Source organism: Lepidochelys kempii, chromosome 3, assembly GCF_965140265.1.
Source record: "Lepidochelys kempii isolate rLepKem1 chromosome 3, rLepKem1.hap2, whole genome shotgun sequence".
NCBI lineage: Eukaryota > Metazoa > Chordata > Testudines > Cheloniidae > Lepidochelys > Lepidochelys kempii.
In genome coordinates, this window is record NC_133258.1 from 188,718,450 (window position 1) to 188,737,710 (window position 19,261).

A 19,261-nucleotide genomic window follows, 5' to 3' on the forward strand; every position below is an offset into this window, starting at 1 on the left:
ACTATCCATCAAGTTACTGTAAAATACAATCTAGTTTTTGGCTTTTAGGGTTTATACAAATCACTTATATCCTCCTTAAGAAAGATCTCTCTTTTTTTTTTAATAAATATAGTGAATGCGAAACACCATTAATCCAGTAGTAATATCATCTGATAGGAGTTAATCCCTTCTTAGGGATGGCTTTGCCTGGTCCTTTGGAATATAGAAATGTGCTTTTACCGTTTAGGCGTTTTGGTTAAGCATCAATCAGTTCTTAATGCTTAATTGTCTCCCTCACTCCCCGTTTCTCCCATCCCTCAGTAAAAGACCACCAAGTAAAATGAATACTGTCTTCAAAGGTATTTCTTGGGAGTCTTAATACATTCTTTAGCTGGTTATTTTGTATTCTAAGGTTATGGATCAAGGGCAGTCCCATGCCTATGGTTTTGACTTGGCTATCTGTTGTGACAGAATGATCCAGACGTACTAGAAGATCCTAATCTGTCAGAGGAAGTCTATTAAGTTCAAGCCCCTAAGCTGTCGCAGCCATATCAGTGATACCAAAGTTACATTTGTTTTTGTGATGACCATTCTTTTTGGTCAAATGAAGAAATTGCTAGTGTGGTTTTTGTGGCTTCAGGGGTGAAATCTGTGAATGTCACCTACCTTTTAGCCTCTCTGCTCTTTCTGAAACATTATTGAGAATGCTCTTGTATGGAAAAAAATCATTTTTATTGCAGCTGTTTATAAATCACCTTGATCATAAAGTTGGGGAAAAGAGGCATTAACTTAGAGAGAGAGAGAATAATAGATAAAGTTGGAGAAAAGCTAGACTTTTTGCAGATGATTGGGTAGAAGAAAGAAAGCAATCTTGAGATACAACCAGAAGTATTCATTGAGTTCTGGGACAATAATAAGTGCTGTTGCTAAAACTGTGTGCCCTAGTATTCTTGACGTCCATCCAGTGCAAACAAATGCAGGCAAGTAAAGTAGAAAAACCTAATTTTAGATATGTTATTGTTTTAGCTGAATGAAGAACAAATTCTCAGTTTTTGTTTAAATACTTGATTATTACATTTTAAGACATATGTTGGATGATGATTGTGGAGCTCTTAATTCGTCAGCCATAAATAGTATAGGGCAGCTGTTGTGGCCACATCTATAGTGTGCAAAAAGACAAGCTGCTTAACTTTTTTTTTCTCAGAGAGCTCATCTTTAGGGTTTATAACATCTTCCTCTAGCTGAAGGATGTGTGATATTAAGGGTTCCCTTGTTCTTGTGAATTATAGGTTTGCAATCCCGGCCCTATTGAAGTCAATAGTAGTTTTGCCATTGACTTCAATAAAGCCAGTATTTCACCCTCGATGTTGTTTCCTGAATTGACTTTTATTGGACCTGATCTTGCACACACATAGTCATGTAAATATTTAACTCACATGGTATTCATAGTGTTATATTCTTTCATGATTTAATTTCCAGGACTTCAGTAGGGCTCCTGAAGTGAGAAGCGTTACTCAAATAAGTGTTTGCAGGATCAGGCCCATGACCAGTGGAGATAATAAGAAGTTAGTCCTACCAGTATATTAAAATAATGTTAAGTATCAGCAAGGCCTACTACTTAGAAGAGCAGCAGCATCCCTTCTGCAAAATCGGTGACTTTTAGTTTATTGTTTAATGAGAGCCTTATACCATATATCTTGTGGACTAGAGTGATAATCTTCAACCATGTGCATGGAGTGCAAAGCAATGGGAAATTAAAAATCTCATATTTAAGAGAGGATGATGCTAGCCTGTTCTCAGAGGTGGCAGATGACAGAACAAGGAGCAATGGTCTCAAGTTGCAGTGTGGGAGGTCTAGGCTGGATATTAAGAAACACTATTTCACTAGAAGGGTGGTGAAGCACTGGAATGGGTTACCTAGGGAGGTGGTGGAAGTTCCATCCTTAGAGCTTTTTAAGGCCTGGCTTGACAAAGCTCTGGTTAGGATGATTTAGTTGGTGTTGGTCCTGCTTTGAGCAGGGGGTTGGACTAGATGACCTCCTGAGGTCTCTTCTAACCCTAATCATCTATGATTCTGTTATTCTATTTTGGGGTAGACCATATTGAGCTCTGCTCTCCTACTCTTTTATCTGCATTCCCACCTCCCACCCTCCACATGAAGCTTGTGGGTATGATTTTGCAACCCTGTCTTGTTGCCCCTCCTTCTCCCGTCCTCCCTCTTGTTTTCTGTATCTTGCCTTCATGTGCCAGCTACCCATACTTAAGGGCAACAAATTCTTCAAGAGAGTCTGATTCCTCAGGAATGCAAAATGCTTTCAGAATCCAGGGCTAATTCACAAACTTCTGTGACTAACAGTTACATCTACAGGCAAAATGTATGCAAGGAAAAGCTCCTGTTGGGGGAGTGGGGGTGGGGGTGAAGCTGCATGTAGAATGGAAATTACACAAATATGAAAAAATACCCCCTCTGTCTTTTTCATCACAACTGCCAGCTTTTCTTTCTAAAACTTAGGCTGGGTTCAAACACGACAATTTTTGTCCTAAGGAGGTTGTACTAGGAGATTTGTGTGTACACACTTGCCTTTCATCTGTAATGAGAGAGTAACTACAGAACTTTTCCTGTAGCCAATATAAAACACCAGACTTTAAATTCATTTATTGAAAGGATAGAAAACAATATAGGTTGTATCTAAATAGGTTTTTTGTTCTGGTTTTATTAAAAGTATCTAGACAGCATACCTGTGACTTAAAACTCGTTTCTTCACTGAAGCCCACAAATGCTCACCAGCTTCAATTAAAAACTCTGTCGCCTGTTTATTATTATTTTGTTAAAAATTCTGTAAGATACACACTTCCTCTATGTGTCCCAAAATGAATTATTTTAGCTAATACTAATAAATAATAATAGTCAAATGCACATTTCCCTTGCAAAAATACAAAAATCAAAACAATGTAGTGGAATGCTGTTCATTTTAATAGAAGTACAGTGTAAGGGGGAAAAAAGAGTTGCTCATTCTATTTATGCTGAGTTATTAAAAAAAAGCTTTTACTTGGGGCCTTATCCTGAAACCCTTATTGACGTGACTACTCCTTCCTCACATGAATCGTTTCATTGACAGAAACACACAGGAGTATTTCTTCTCAGGAGTGGGGACTTTATTCGTTAAGGGCTGGATTCTGCAGCATTCCTAAACATGAGCCGATCTTTAAACTTAATAAGTTAAGGATGTGCTTAGGAACATTGCTGAATCAGGACCCTGTAGTGTAAAACTCTGAGTTGCAAAACTGTTTTTTTCTACGCTGGGATAGTGTATTGTCTGCTGTGGTCTCACAATTTAGGCAAAGTAGCATCACGCAACCCACAAGATAGCACAACCTCAACATTGTCCAGCTATACCGAAAGAAAGACATTTGATATGGATTTAATCAGGCCACAACTTTATTATTAGATGTTTGGGACTACCCATCAGATAAAAGTGTACAGTGCAGGTAACCCCATGTTCATTCCATAATTACCAGGGGGGCTTCCACCATCTCCCCTCTGTTTGCATCTTGTTTCCCCCAGACAATCCATTGCTGGGACCTTACTATCCTAGGTGGGCTATAAGGAGGATTAAGATGGGCTATAAGAAAGGGGGGGTGGCACCCTGCCATACCAATCATAGGAGTCCTCAAAGCCTCCCCCCCCATTCTGTTCCATTAACAAACACCTCCTTTTAAAGTGCATTTCCAATCAATTTATCTGGTCACTGTATACCTTCCCTGTGGAGTACCTGCACTGGACATCTGCCCCACACTTAGTTGCGACAAACAGCCTACTGCCCTTCACGTCATGCATGAACACAGCCCACCTGAACCCACAGTGGGGAAAGCGAAACAACCCCCCCCCACCCGACTTCACCTAGGCCAATCTGGTGGTGGAGAAAAATTCCTTTCCAGCTCTCTCTAAAAAGGGGCGGCTAGTGCACAGCCCCTAGCAGGTCTTGACCAAACCTCGTATTTCACCACCTAAAGGGGAGGGAGGGTGGGTGCTGCCTCAGCCTGCTCCATGTAAAAGGGGCTTCTTTTACAGGACTGCCCCTTTTAGACCCTTCTGCCCTTCCAGTTCCAAGGGGATGAGTCAGCATTGCCACACTGGCCCCTTGTCCCCTTTTGCAGCAGTTTTTCTTTCTTCCCTCTCCCTCCCACCCCCACCCGCACCGTGAAGCACTGTTTTCTTTGTTCAGCCAGCCAGACAAACTCCTCCCTGCTTAAAGGTGCGGTGCAGGCAATAGTGAAAGTGTCATATATCATAAGTATCCTAGAAATGTAGTGCTGAAAGGGACTTTGAGATGTCATCAAGTCCACACCCCTGCAGTGAGGCAGGACCAAGTAAACCTAGAGCATCCTGACAGGCATTTGTCAAGCCTGTTCTTAAAAAGGTGGGAATTCCACAATCGCCCTTGGAAGCCTATTCCAGAACTTCACTACCTTTATAGTTAGAAAGTTGTTCCTAATATCTAACTTAAACCTGCCATGCTGCAGATTAAGTCCATGATTGCTTATCCAACCTTAAGTGGTCATGGAGAACAATTGATCACACTCCTCTTTCTCACAGCCCTTAACATATTTAAAGATTGTTACAGGTCCCCCCTCAGTCTTCTTTTCTCAGGACGGAATGTGCCCAGTTTTTATAACTTTACTCATAGGTCAGGCTCTCTAAACTATTTATAATTTTTGTTGCTCTCCTCTAGACACTCTCTTCAATTTATCTCCCTCTTTCCTAAAGCCTGGCACCCAGAAATGGGCATAGTACTCCATCTGAAGCCTCACCACTGCCAAATAGAGCAACATAAACACTTCCCATGTCTTACCTACAACACTCCTGTTAATACACGCCAGAATGGTGTTAGCCTTTTCAATGACTGCTTCATGTTATTGATTCATTCTATTTGTGATCCACTATAACCCCCAGATCTCTTTCAGCAGTACTATCACCTAGCCAGTTATTACCCATTTGTAGTTGTGCATTTGATTTTTTCCCTTCCTACTTGAAGTATTTTGGATTTGTCTTTATTAAATTTCATCTTGTTGAATTCAGACCAAGTCTCAGATTTTTCACAGACATTTTGAATTGTAAGCCTGTCCTCCAAAGTGCTTACAACCCCTTTCAGCTTGGTGTCATCTGCAGATTTTATAAGCATTGTGACAGGGTCAGGCCAGATGGCTACAGGAGAGTGATTGTATTGGGATCCAGGAAGTGCTAAAGGATCCCCTCCCCCCCAGCCTAAGAGGGGGATCCACAGGACTTGGACACCAAATAAATACGGGGGGGGGGGCAACTAATGAAATAACAGGGACAGGAGTGTGGTCAAAGGGTCAAACGAACGGAACCGGACAGGGACATCGAGCAGAGAACGCCGGACAGCGCCCACTGCTCCTCAAAGGCGTCAAGGGAGTCAGTGGACACCGCCCAGAGGAAATCTCCTCAGATACATGAACGGACGGAGGATCGGAAATAGGCCCCACAGTCACAGGAGACTCCATTGGCCAACCTGCTCACTCAAGTTTTATAGGTGGCCATTATAGCCAGGGCCAAGAGGAGGTAGACCAGAAGGTCCCATGACTTTGTGGGGCCACGGATAGGGAGTGTATTAATAAGAAGGTGAGGGGAAAAGTGCAACCAAAAACATAATAAAATATTTGTGAGGAGCCGGAATAGGGGCTGCAGCCTGGCCCACTCCAAGTATGTGTGTGCCAGTGTTTCTCTCACGCTGCAAAAGGGGCAGGTGTCTGGGATAGGGGTAAACTGCGCCAAGTACACTCCCGTGCTTACAGATCCATGAAGGAGCCACCAACTGATATCCCCGGTGGGCCTCGGGACCAGGGTGGAGTATAGGTTGGCCCACTGGGGCTCCTCACCCTCCAGAGGTGGCAGGAGGTCCCACCATTTTGTATCGGGGTGGGATGCGAGGGTGAGGACATGAAGGATGTGCAGCACAAGCATGTATAAATGTTTCCTTGGTACAGTCTGGAAGCGGACCTGCTGCAGATTGTGCAGCCGGCTCCCAGTGAAGGGCGGGGGGGTCGGTTGAGTCCACGGGGCAGGGGCCCAGTGAAAAGGTCCGGTGGGCCTGGGGTGAAGGGTGGGTGGGGCATGCCCTCGTGCAGGACCCAGTGGAGGTAAACCCAAGCAGTGGCCAGCAAAGTGGCCCTCACCTCCTGAAGTACACGCAGGGGAGTACGAGGCCTGGAGAGCCTCATGTGCTGAACGAGCATCAGGGGATCTAGCCAGTCTCCCTGGTTGTAGTCCCAGAGGTCTCCGACTCTCGTGACTTCTGCCAGGACCGAGCTCTGGTGCACCGAGGGAGACTCCGCCACCTGCACGCGGAGCTGGAGGTTGTGTAGCAGGGGCTCCGCGAGGAGATCTGCCCCCATGGTGGCCGCCACAGACCTGGTCGCTGAGAGCAGTTTCCAGGTCCGGAGGAGATCCTGGTAGAAGACCGGCAGCCTGGAGAGGTCTCGCAGAAGACCTCTCAGATGGAGAAAAAGGAGCTGCCCGTCGTATCGGAGCCCTTGGAAGCGGCGCAGGAAGGCGTGCACCAGTATGCTTCATGCCAGACTACCTGCACCATAAAGGAGCTTCTGCAGGGCCTGGAGGCAGAAGACATGGACCTGAGTGTGCAGACACTTCAGGCCCGGCCCTGCCCTCCCTCCTCCAGGGTAGATAGAGAACCCCTGCAGAGACCCAGTGCAGTCCTGACAAGAAGAACTCCAGAATTGATGTCTGGACGTTGGCCAGGAAACCCAGGGCCAGGACCAGGGTGTTGAGCTGGTACCAGAGCATGGACAGGACTAGCTGATTGAGCACCAACACTCTCTCTTGAAGGGAGAGGCACCGGAGTTGTCCTGTCCATTTCTGGAGACGCTCTATCAGCCTGCCTTCTAAATCATGCCAGTTCTCTGGCGGAGAAGGATGTGTGGCAGAAAGGTAAACACCAAGATAGAGCAGTGGACTTGCACTCCACTGGATGGCCTGAAGCATGGGTGGGAGGGAGCTCGCCTGCCACCCGTCCCCGACCACCAGGCCAGAGCTCTTGACCCAGTTGACCCGGGCAGAGGAAGCTGCCGAATAGATGGCCTGGCAAGCCTCCACCCACACCAAGTTGCCCAGGTCCTGGACCAGGAGGAGCATGTCGTCTGTGTACGCCGACAGGACCAGCCGCAGCTCCGGCTCCTGCAGCACCAACCCCATCAACCTCCTACTGAAGAGACAGAGGAATGGCTCAATCACCAGAGCATACAGCTGGCTCGAGAGGGGGCACCCCTGCCGTATTCCTTGCCGGAAGCTGACAGGTTCGGTCAGGGTCCAGTTGAGCCTGACCAGACACTCTGCGGAGGCATACAGCACCTGGAGAAAACCCACAAACTGGGGTCCAAAGCCAAACGCTCTCAGAGTGCTCAGGAGATACCTATGGTCCACCCTGTCGAATGCCTTCTCCTGATCCAAGACAGGAGGGCAAATGACAGCCATCCCTACACCCGAGTTCCAAGAGGTCCCAGACCAGATACAAGTTGTCAAGGATGGTGTGGCCCGGGACAGTGTAGATCTGATCCAGGTGGACCGCATCCGCCAGCTCGGACCCTAGCCGCAACGAGATGGCTTTCGCTATGACTTTGTAGTCCGTGCTTAGGAGCAAGATGGGACGCCAATTTCGTAAATCGTGGCAGTCCCCCTTCTTCAGCAATAAGGCGAGCACGGCTCGCCTGCACGAAAGAGGGAGGACCCCGCTCGGCAGAGACTCGGCCCAGACAGTGACTAGGTCTGGGCCGAGGACGTCCCAGAACATGCGGTAGAACTCCACGGTCAGCCCGTCCATGCCTGGAGATTTATTGGTGGGCATGCAGCGGAGGGCTTCCAAGAACTCAGCCAGCGTGAGAGGCAGCTCTAGTCAGTCTCGGTCACTCGCGCTGACCGTTGGGAGTTCATCCCAGAGCACTCTGCAAGCATTAGGATCAGTTGGATCTGGGGAGAAAAGGCTTGTGTAGAAGGATCTCGCCCTCCCGCACATCTCCACTGGATCCGTGAGGGGGGTGTTGTCTTCTGCCAGAAGGCAGGTGACATGCTTCTTGGCCCCCCTCCTTTTCTCCAGGGCATAGAAGAAGCGGGAGCCACGATCCATCTCCCGAAGGAGACGGATGCGGGATTGAACAAAGGCACCCCGGGCCCGATGGTCCTCGAGGGCCGGGAGCTCCTCCCGCTTGTCCTGGCACACTCCACAGAGTGGCGGATCCTCGGGGCTGGCGGCCAGACGCCTCTCCAGCTCTAAGACCTCGAGTTCCAACTGCTCTATCGCCACATCCCTCCGTCGGCTGGCACCCCGGGTGTAGTCATGACAGAAGAGCCGGGAGCGCACCTTCCCCAGGTCCCACCACTGACACGCTGAGGGAAAGGCATGCCGCTGCCCTTGCCAGGCCAGCCAGAACTCCCAGAAGGACGTCACGAAGCCCACATCCTCCAACAAGCTGTTGTTGAAATGCCAATAGGCCGGCCCCAGCCCCTCCGCACAGAGAGGCGAGATGATGATCAGAGAATAGGGCTGGCCGGATGCTGGAGGAGTGGGCCTGTGAAAGGTGGAAGCATGATAAATAGTTGTGGTCCAACCAGGAATGGCGCAACTGATGGGCTTCCACCTGGACAAAGGTGAACATCAAGATGTTGTCCGGGTGGTGGTCATGCCAGACGTCCACCAGGGAGTGATGTTCTACTATTTCCTGGAGGACGTCCCCTGCGGTGGTGTTAAAGTCCCTGCCCAGGACCAGGGACTTGCGAGGATCCAAGGTGCCGAGAAAGGCGGACGCCTGCTGATAGAAACGCAGCCGCTCCGAGTCCGATGTCGGGGCATAAACGTTAACAAGGTTGACCATGAGCTCCTCCGTACGGACCCGGAGGTGCAGCAGGCAGCCTGGCAGAGCCTCAGCGACCCCCAGCACCTCAGGCCGTAGGTCGGGGGAGAACAGGGTCGCCACTCCTGCCGTACAAACTGAGAGATGGCTAAAGTAGACCCTGTTCCCCCATTCCAGCCGCCAGCTGTCTTCGGCAGCCGGATCCATATGGGTCTCCTGCAGGAAAACCACAGAGTACCCCCCCCTCCCAAAGGGTGGAGAGCACCTGGGACCTGCGGAGACCCATCCTACAGCCCCGGGTGTTCAATGTTGTGATGACGATAGGTGCCATGAGGAGGCCTGGGGGCGATCCTCGCCGGCAGGGATGCTCTTGGCTCCCATTGGGCTGCGCAGCAAACCGTCACCTACCCCATAGGTGAGCAATAAGTCACGGAAGCCACAGACCCGCTGGTAGGCTGCGGTGCCCTGCTTCCCAGTCCTTTTACTCTCCCCCATAAGGGCCCTCATGGCCTGGAGGATTTGATGAAATTCCCCCCATTGCTGGAGAGCAAGCTGTACCTTGTTGTGGGAGCCACAGACGTTTTCAAGAAACTCCCGCAGCTCCTCTCGCAGCGCATGGATGGGTGGAGTTACTGGCTCCTGACCATCCTCTGGCGGGGCCCCTGGTACAGCCCCGTGGCCCACCGAGATGGGCAGGCAAGGGGCGGACCCCCGACTTGGTGCCTGGTGGACCAGCATCACGTGGCCCACCTTGAATCCTAGCTCAACAGGGGGCGGCGGAGGGAAGATAACAGCCCCTAGTGGGTCAGGACAGGGAAACACAAAGGCCACTCCCTGGGGGTCATCTGCTGGGAAAGGGAAGGAGACAGCCCCAGGGGTGGCAATAACATTGCGGGAGGTGGAAGGAATGGGGACAGGCTCAGCCTCAGGGGTAGGGCCAGGTTCAGGGGCAGGGGCGAGCAACTGGGCAGTGGCACCTCCCGGTCAGGCTCAGGGGTTTGGGGGGTAGGAAGGGGGCTCTCAGCGATGCCAGGTGCAGGCTCCGTGGTTGGTGTGGCAGCCACGGCATCAGGAGGTGGACTATCTTCTTTAGGGCCCTCATCCGGGAAGGAGGTCGATTGCTCCATGCCAACGAGGGGTGGCCCTGGTGGCTCAGGTCCCGGCCACATGGCACTGGCCATCACCTCAACAGGCTCAGCGGCCATCAGCAGGGTGCCATCTGCAGCTGGGTTGGTGGAGGAGTCCAGGGGCTCCTCGGAGGCGGGGGTGAAGGCAACGTTTAGGGGGAGAGAGCATGGGGAGAGGGGGGCTGGAGTGACGTCACCCAGATCGAGACCTGCTGGCAGAGGGTCGTCCTCCCCCTGGGTGACCGGGGTCAGACCTAGGGCCTCCATCTCCTCATAAATGGAGGAAGAGATTGCCTTCTGCCACCCCGCTGTTCTTCCAGCCAGCACCCAAAGCGATAGTTGTCTCGGGGCTCACAGGGGTTTCAGATGGTACCGGGGCAGGAGGGGCTCCATCGGGGGCCTCGGAGGGAAGGGAATCCCGTGGATCGGTGCCCCCCTTCCTGGTCTTCTGGAGGGGCCTCTGCATTGGATGGAAGGAGCGGAGCTCGAGCCTTCTGCTTGCCCCGCTTCCCCTGTACTAGGGCCAGCCCTCCATGGCATCATCTGGGGGCTGGCTAGCAGGGGTCGGGTCGGGGGGCAGGGGCAATGGCTCAAGGACTCGGGGAGTTAATGGTGGGGCAGCACGAGGGAGGGAAGATTCCCCCTGGGGCAGGCCCTCTCCTATGCCCAGCGGTATCCCCGCCGCACCCTCATCCACAGGCCCTGCCAGATTGCATGCAGCAGAGGCGGGGCTCTCCCTCTTGTCTGGGCATACTGGAGGAGGTGCCCCTTGGGCCTGAGTGGGAGCGGTGGTGGACTGGGAAGGAGGAGGGGCCGCTCCAGGCACCGGGCAGCCAGGGACACCATTGATGATGGGGCCGGTGCCCTGCCGGGGTTCGGGGATCCTGGATGCCCCTCCTTGCCGAGCCAAAGGGCAGTCCCTCCATACATGCCCCATCACCCGGCAGAGGTAGCACTGGGCCTCCCCAATTGAATAATGCACCCAGTAATGGGCCCCTTGGTAGAGGACCAGGAAGGATTCCTCGAGCGCCTCTCTGTCACGTGCCGCCGGCAGCAGTTGAAGCTGCAACTGCCGGTGGAACGAGGGGATATGACAGAGGGCGGGGTCTTTTCAGCCCAATGGGAGACGACTGACAACGGAGATGGGTTTCCCCAGGGTAGAGAGAGCGGGTAATAGGGTGGCATTGGGAAGGAAGGGAGGGATGGGGGGCAGGACCAGATGGATGTCCAGGTCCTCCAGCGGCTCTAGGGGGATGAACACCCCCCCACCGCCGGGCCCTTCTCCACCGCCTCCTGGGTGGCGGCCTCCGATGCCAAGAAGAAGATGAACTTTCCATACATTTTGTAGGCCGCCACAATGGTTTCTACATGGGGCGAGGTGGGCACCAGGAGGCAACAGACGCTGTGCTTCCTGGTCAGCGTGGGAAAGGGACCCCGGCCGCTATAGATGGTAGCAGAGCCGGTGGGCCGGAGAGATGACGTAGCAGCAAGTGGAGGGCTGCCGCTACCTGGGCGCATGCCCTGGGGGCCAGGGTAGGGGCACCCACAGAGCTGGTGGAAGGAACAGTGGGGAGGGACACCACAGCCGGTGGTGGGGCCGTGGCAGTGGGGGCAGCCCCTGCCAAGGAGGGCTTGGTCTTTTTTGCAGGGCCCTTACCCTTCTTTTTATCCTGGCCCTTCCCGCTGGCTGTGGGGGCTTCCCCAGAGTCGGAAGGGGTGAGGGACGCGGCAGCAGCAGAGGTCACCCCGGTGTTCACCGCTGCCAGTGCCCCAAGAGGGGCAGTAGCAGGTGGTTCGGCTGCGGCAGCGGAGGTAGAGGCTCAGGGGGGCAATGGGGTGGCAGGTGGGGGAGGGGTGGCAGGGTCTTCTGGAGGGGCCCCACCCACCTTGTCCCCCGCCATCATGAGCAGGGAGGGAAGGGGAGACATCAGAAAGAGGAGGGGAAAGGAGAAGCAGGTCGACTACTCCTCCCCGCTAGGCTGCAGGCAGGGGAGGAGGGCACCAAAAAGGGTGGGCTGCATGGGGGGGGAATACAGGGTTAGGGGTCAGTCACCAACACAGGTTGGAAGTCCAGCTCCTCTAGCTGCACTAGGGGAGGGGAGGATACAACAGCATTGGGGGGTGCAGTGAAGGGGGTTCAAACTAAAATGGGGAGGGGCACAAGTGCATGGGAGGGGGTATAAGCACATAGAGCGAGGGGCTAAGCAGGCCAGAGGTAGGACAGGGAAACCAAGGGGCTAGCTTCAGAAGCTGGGGCAGGGCAAACAACCAAAGGCTGCAGAGGGAAATGGGCGGGGCAGGCAAACAAACTGAAGCTAGGAAGGGGGGCTGGAACAAAAGGGGGGCAAAAGCTGCAAAGGGCAAATGGGGCAGGTAGCAAGGGGCAAAGTTGTGAGGTGGGCAGTCTGGGGGCGGGGGGAGACGTGTGCCCACATGCACTTGCACAAAAGAGTCAGTTTGGGCTGGCTGCTGCTTCTGGCCCAAAGGGTGTAATCAGGGTGTGGCAAGCCAAGCAAGCAGCTGAGTCCAGAGGCAGGAGCTGAGGCAGATGGTAAACAGCCAGTTGGGGTGGTGGAGAGGGCAGTGATGGTGGTGATGGTGGGGATTGGGGGGGACACAGATGGAACGGGGGGCAGCTCAACACCACACCCCGTGTCCCTACAAACACAGTCGAAACCCCCACCACAAGAGCACAGTTTGAAAGTTACTTAGTTCGAAAGGCCCCCTCCACAGTGGTCTGCAAAATCTTCAGGTGCCCTTCCGCTGGTAGATGGTCCTCTTCTTCTCCTCCTCGGGGGTTCAGCAGCTCCAGGCAGCAAGCTCCGCAGCAGCAGCTCCAGGAACTCCAGGTGGTGGTCCAGGCAGGCAGAAAGGACCCCTCTCAGGTGGTGGTGGTGATGGTGTCCACAGCATCAACAGCTGGGGCTGGGGTCCCTCACTCCCTTCCTCTGGGGAGCGGGCCAGCAGCCCCCCCCCCCCCCCCGCAAGGGGCTGCAGTTGGAATAGTAGCAGCACCCGAGAGTGGGGGTGGGGGGTGTCCAGCAGTCAGCCAGCAACCAGGTAGCAGAGAAGGGGGATGGTATCTGGCCCAGCCAGGGGAGCAGCTGGAGCAGCAACAGCAGCAGGGAGAGCCCAGGCCCTGCCAGCAGGAGCAGGAGCCCTCTCCCTCCAGGCGAAATGGCTATAGGAGAGTGATCCTATTGGGATCCGGGAAGTGGGCGGGCAAAGCCCGTCCACTGCTAAAGGATTCCCCCCCCCCAGCCTAAGAGAGGGATCCAGAGGACCTGGTCACCAAATAATTCCGGGGGACAACTAATGAAATAACAGGGACAGGAGTGCGGTCAAAGGGTCAAACGAAGGGAACTGGATGGGGACACCGAGCAGAGAACCCCGGACAGCGCCCACTGCTCCTCAAAGGCGTCAAGGGAGTCAGTGGACGCCGACCAGAGGAACTCTGCCTGGATACATGAATGGACCGAGGATCAGAAATAGGCCCCACAGTCACAGGAGACTCCAGGTGGACCAGGAGATCCCATGACTTTGTGGAGCCATGGATAGGGAGTGCATAAATAAGAAGGTGAGGGGAAAAGTGCAACCAAAACCGTAACAAAATATTTGTGAGGAGCCAGAATAGGGGCTGCAACCTGGCATGCTCCAGCTATATGTGTGCCAGGTTTTCCCTAACACCGCAAAAGGGGCAGGTGTCCAGGTATCTCACATTACAGAAAGGGCAAGTGTCCAGGATGGGGGTAAACCGTGTCAGAAACACGCCCGTGCTCACAGCTCCGTGAAGGAGCCACCAACTGATGTCCCCGACGGGCCTCGGGACCAAGGTGGAATATAGGCTGGCCTACCGGGGCTCCTCACCCTCCAAAGGTGGCAGGAGGTCCCGCCATTTTGTATCGGGACAGGACGCGAGGGTGAGGGCGTGAAGGGTGTGGAGCGCAAGCATGTATAGATGTTTCCTTGGCGCCGTTTGGAAGCTGGCTTATGCAGCCAGCTCACGGTGAAGGGCTGAGGGGGTCGGTTGAGTCCACAGGGCAGGGGCCCAATGAAAAGGTCCGGCGGGCCTGGGATGGAGGGTGGGCGGGGCATGCCCTCGTGCAGGACCCGGTGGATGTAAACCCGAGCAGCGGCCGGCAAAGCGGCCTTCACCTGCTGAAGTACGCGCCGGGGAGTACGAGGTCTGGAGAGCCCCATGCGCTGAGCAAGTGTCAGGGGATCCAGCCAGTCTCCCCGGTCGTAGTCCAGGACGTCTCCGACTACAGGAGAGTGATTGAAGGGATAGAGCTTGGTCCCCAATTAACCAGGTCCCTTTTCCCTGGGTAAGGGAACAGGAAGGTTCCAGAACAATCAGGAACTTTCTGGAAACAATTAAGGCAGACAGGCTGATTAGAACACCTGCAGCCAATCAAGAAGCTGCCAGAATCAATTAAGACAGGTAGGCTAATCAGGGCACCTGCGTTTAAAAGGAGCTCACTTCAGTTTGTGGTGTGCATGTGAGGAGTTGGGAGCAAGAGGTGCAAGAAGCAGAGAGTGAGAAGGCGTACTACTGGAAGACTGAGAAGTACAAGCATTATCAGACATCAGGAGGAAGGTCCTGTGTGAGAATAAAGAAGATGTTGGGAGGAGGCCCTGGGGAAGTAGTCCAGGGAGTTGTAGCTGTCATGCAGCTGTTACAGGGGCCAGTGTAGACAGCTGCAATCCACAGGACCCTGGGCTGGAAGCCAGCGTAGAAGGCGGGCCCGGGTTCCCTCCATCCCTCCAACTCCCTACTTGATACTGGAGGAGTTGACCTGGACTGTGGGTTCCACCAGAGGGGAAGGCCTCTGGCCAGTTCCCCGATCCACTAGGTGGATCAGCAGAGACTGCGGGGATTGTTCTTCTTCCTGTTCCCCATGCTGGCCAGTGATGAAGCTAACTGAGTGAACGGCAGATTTGAGCCACGAAAGTGGCCAAACTGAGGGCTGCTGTGAACCTCTGAGGAGAGCAAATCTGCCAATAAGTGCAAGACCCACCAAGGCAGAGGAGGAACTTTGTCACAGCATACTCTCCACTCCATTATCCAAGTCATTAATGAAGAGATTTTATAGTACCAGACCCAGGTCAGACCTTTGCAGGACACCAGTTTATATGTCCACCCAGCTTGACAGTGAACTATTGATGATAATTACTCTTTAAGTACAGTCTTTCAACAAAGTACAGTTGTACACAAACGTTATAGTAATGTTGTTACTGTAGACCACATTTCCCTACTTTGCTTATGAGCGTGTCATGTGGGAGTGTCAGAAGCCCTACTAAAATCAAGATATTTCATTTCTACTACTTCCTTCCTATTCACTAGGCCAGTAATCCTTTCAAAGAAGGAAATTAGGTTGGTGTGGCATGATTTGTTCTTGACAAATCCTTGCTGGTTATCCTTTATAACCCTATTATTCTCTAAGTGCTTAAAAATTGATTGTTTAATAATTGGTTCCAGTATTTTTCCAGATATCAAAGTTATGCTGGCTGCTTTATAATTTCCTTGGTCCTCTTTGTTCCCCTTTTTTAAAAAAAGTACTATGTTTGCCCTTCTCCAGTTCTCGGGGACCTCACCTGTCCTCCATGAGTTCTTAAAGATAATTGCTAATGGTTCTGACATTACTTCAGCTAGTTCCTTAAGTACTCTAGGATGAATTTCATCAGGCCTGGCCTACTTGAATGCAAACCTATCCAAATATCTTTTAGTTTGTTCTTTCCATATTTTGTCTTGCATTTTTTCCTCCTTGTTAATTGTGTTGCGTATCTGGTCACCATTAACCTTTTAGTGAAGACTGAAGTAAAACAAGCATTGAATGCCTCTACCTTCTTGATGTCTTCGGTTATTAGCTCTCCTTCCCTGCCCAGTAGAGGACCTATGCTTTCTTTCATCTTTCTCTTGCTCCTACTGTATTTAAATAATCTCTTCTTATTGCCTTTTATGCCCCTTGCTAGGTGTAACTTATTTTGAACCTTAGCCTTTCTGATTTTGTCCCTCCATGCTTGTACTATTCATTTATATGCCTCCTTCACAATTCATCCATGTTTCCATTTCTTGTAGAATTTCTTTTTAATTTTCAGCTTATTAAAGAGCTCCTGATGGGGCCATATTGGCCTCTTACTATTCTTCCTATCTTTCCTGTGTATTGGGATGGTTTGCAATTGTGCTTTAATATTGCCTCCTTGAGAAACTGCCAGCTCTCCTGAAAGCCTTGTTCCCTTACATTTTCTTCCCAGGGAAAATTACCTACCAGTTCTTTGAGGTTTGTTAAAGTTTTGGGTTTTTTTGAAGTTCATTGTCCTTATTCTGCTGTTCTCACTCCTTCCTTTCCTTTGCATCACGCAGTCTATCATTTCATGATTACTTTCCCTCAAACTGCCTACCTTCAGATGCACAACCAATTCCTCCATGTTGGTCAGAATCAAGTCTAAAATGGATGTTCTCCTGATTATTTCTTCCTCTTTCTGAAACAAAAAGTTACCCCAAAACATTCCAAGAACTTATTGAAAATTTTGTATTTTGTCGTATTAATTTTCCAAGAAATGTCTGCAAAGTTAAAGTTCGCCATTACTATCAGGTCTTCAGTTTTGGACATTTTTATTATTTGTTCTAGATATAACTCATCCACCTCCTCTTCCTGATTTGGTCTTTATAGTAGACCTCTACCATAATGTCACCTCTCTTTTATTCCTTTTTTCTTTACCCAGAGACTTTCAACTGGTCTGCCTCACCTTCTTCTAGACCTCAGAACAAGTGTACATATTCTTGATGTATAATGCAACACTACCTCCCTTTTTATCTCGTCTGTCCTTCCGGAACAAGCTATACCCCTCTACGCCAATATTCCAGTCATGAGACTTATCCCACCAAGTCACTGTGATGCCAATTAACTTGTAATTTAGTTTATGTACTAATACTTCCAGTTCTTTCTATTTATTCCCCATATTTCTTGGATTTGTGTATAGACATCTAAGATGTTGAACATATTCCCTAATGAGTCCCAGAATCCTTGCCTTGGCCCTTAACCTCAACTGGGAGAATGCCTGAGACCACAGTGCTCCACCCCTACTCCTTCGTCCTTGCTCCCAGAGCCCTATAGTCACTGCTCAGGGTCATATTGGGCCGTATCATGAGCGCCTATGTAGATGAGCAGCATGGGGTACTGGTCAGAGGGATGGAAGACCCTTGGCAACCTTTCCATAACAACACACTGGATGCAGGCTCTAGGCAGGTATCACACCTTCCATGACATTGTGTCAGGTCGGCAGATGGATGCCTCTGTCCCCCTTAGAAAGGAGTCCATGACCACCAGCACCCTGCATCTCCTCCTCTTGGGTGCAGTGGCTATGATCCTCCCAGCTTTGGAGGTATGTGGCTCCTCCTCCTCAGGCTTTGGGATTGGCTCCCCACCTCCTGCTGCCATTTCAGCATACTGGTTCTTCACCATAATGGATGGGAGTGAGGGGTGGAGCACTGTCTATTGCCAGCAGCCGGTCTCCTCCCCATAAAGCAGCCTTGAAGGGGCTCTAAACAATACCGGGAGCCAGGATAACAGAAAACTGGTCACAGAATTGGGGAGCTACAGTTGGCTTTTATGCCTATCCCCCCTTAACAGCCCCCACCACAGCTGAAAATTAGGGTCTTAGTCTGTATGCTCTTTGGGACAGGGACTGTCCTTTAGTTCTGTTTGTACAGTGCCTAGCACAACAGGGTGCTGGGCCATGACTGGACCTCCTGAGCACCACTTGAATACAAATAGTAATACTATAGGACAGTATTTCCCAAACTTGGGATGCCGCTTGTTCAGGAAAAGCCACTGGCGGGCCAGGCCGGCTTGTTTACCTGCTGCATCCGCAGGTTCAGCCGATCGCGGCTCCCACTGGCTGCGGTTCGCTGCTGCAGGCCAATGGGGGCTGTGGGAAGCAGTGCGGGCTGAGGGATGTACCGGCTGCCACTTCCCGCAGCCCCCATTTTATTTCTTCTGAGAGCAGATTATCAATGATTAGCGGACCATCCACCTGAGCTATCACCTCCAACAAACTTAGTTCAGACAGTCAAACTTTCCTTTCCCAGCCCAGATTCACACTGACTCCGGTTCAGGTTTTTAATTGGATCCTCTCCATAGCTTTGAATAACAAGATATGATCACTCTAACTTTTCAAACCTTTCAATTCCCTCTCACTGTGAGCTGCATCCCTCATTCTATATTACAATTTAGTGAATTTACTTCAGTTGTTCCCTGCATTGCTACAGCATATGGTATCTCTGTTACATTAATGTATTAATATTGGATGGGCTCTGCACAGAGAATGAGGCTCTAGAAAAATCTTGATATCAGTATAAAATGTATCCTTTCTACTTCATGTGATTTCAAGTAAAACTGAACCTTTGTCCTACCTTTCTGAGACTTGCACTCTTAAACTGGATGCTGACAGTGCAAAAAGTAACAACTTTCAGCAGGTAAAATATGTTGTTATGGAAGGGATGTATGGCAAGGATGCTGACAACAATTAGCACATGCTACTCATTAACAAAGGGAGATTGCAACTGAGCTGAAGTGGCAGGCTGCCATCAGTGTGATGGTTACGGGGCAGTTTAATTTCTAACGAATGGAAGCACTGGATTAGTAACTATATTCAACAAAATGCTGCCTGCATTCTCTTATGGCTTTCATTACCAAATTGAAAATCTGTGTAGATTTCTGAAAATTACTTTTAAATGTAGCCAATCTCCTAGACTGCAAGGCTTGATTTGCTGGTGAGGGAGCCCTGCTGTGAGATTTTAATGAAAGATCATAGTGGCCCTCCAAGACCGTCAAAGAGCTATGGGCCCTGAAAGACCTGAAATAATCTGTTTTACTTTTAATGGCAGCCATTTTATATTCATTAAGATCAAAATGCAGTTTTGCAGGCAAATTGCAAAGCTGTTCCACTCACAGCTTGAGAACCTGGAGGCCCTACAGCTTTTTATCTTGTTCATAAGCAAATATGCAGTTAATATCTTTTAATATGCTTTGATGCTTGGTACCTTATGGGTACATTGTACTGGAGGTTAGAGAACTGCATGTTTCCTTGGCAGTGTCAGCAACGAACTGAAGCACTAGTTCTTTTATTTCCATAATGGCACAAGAAATGAGTCTTTTTTTTTTTTATGAGCTCTGCTCAAATAAATTGTAAAGCACCATGTAGTATATGTTCAGGGTCTCAGAAAAGGCACTTTTTTTTTTCACGACATTCCATCTGTTGGTGGA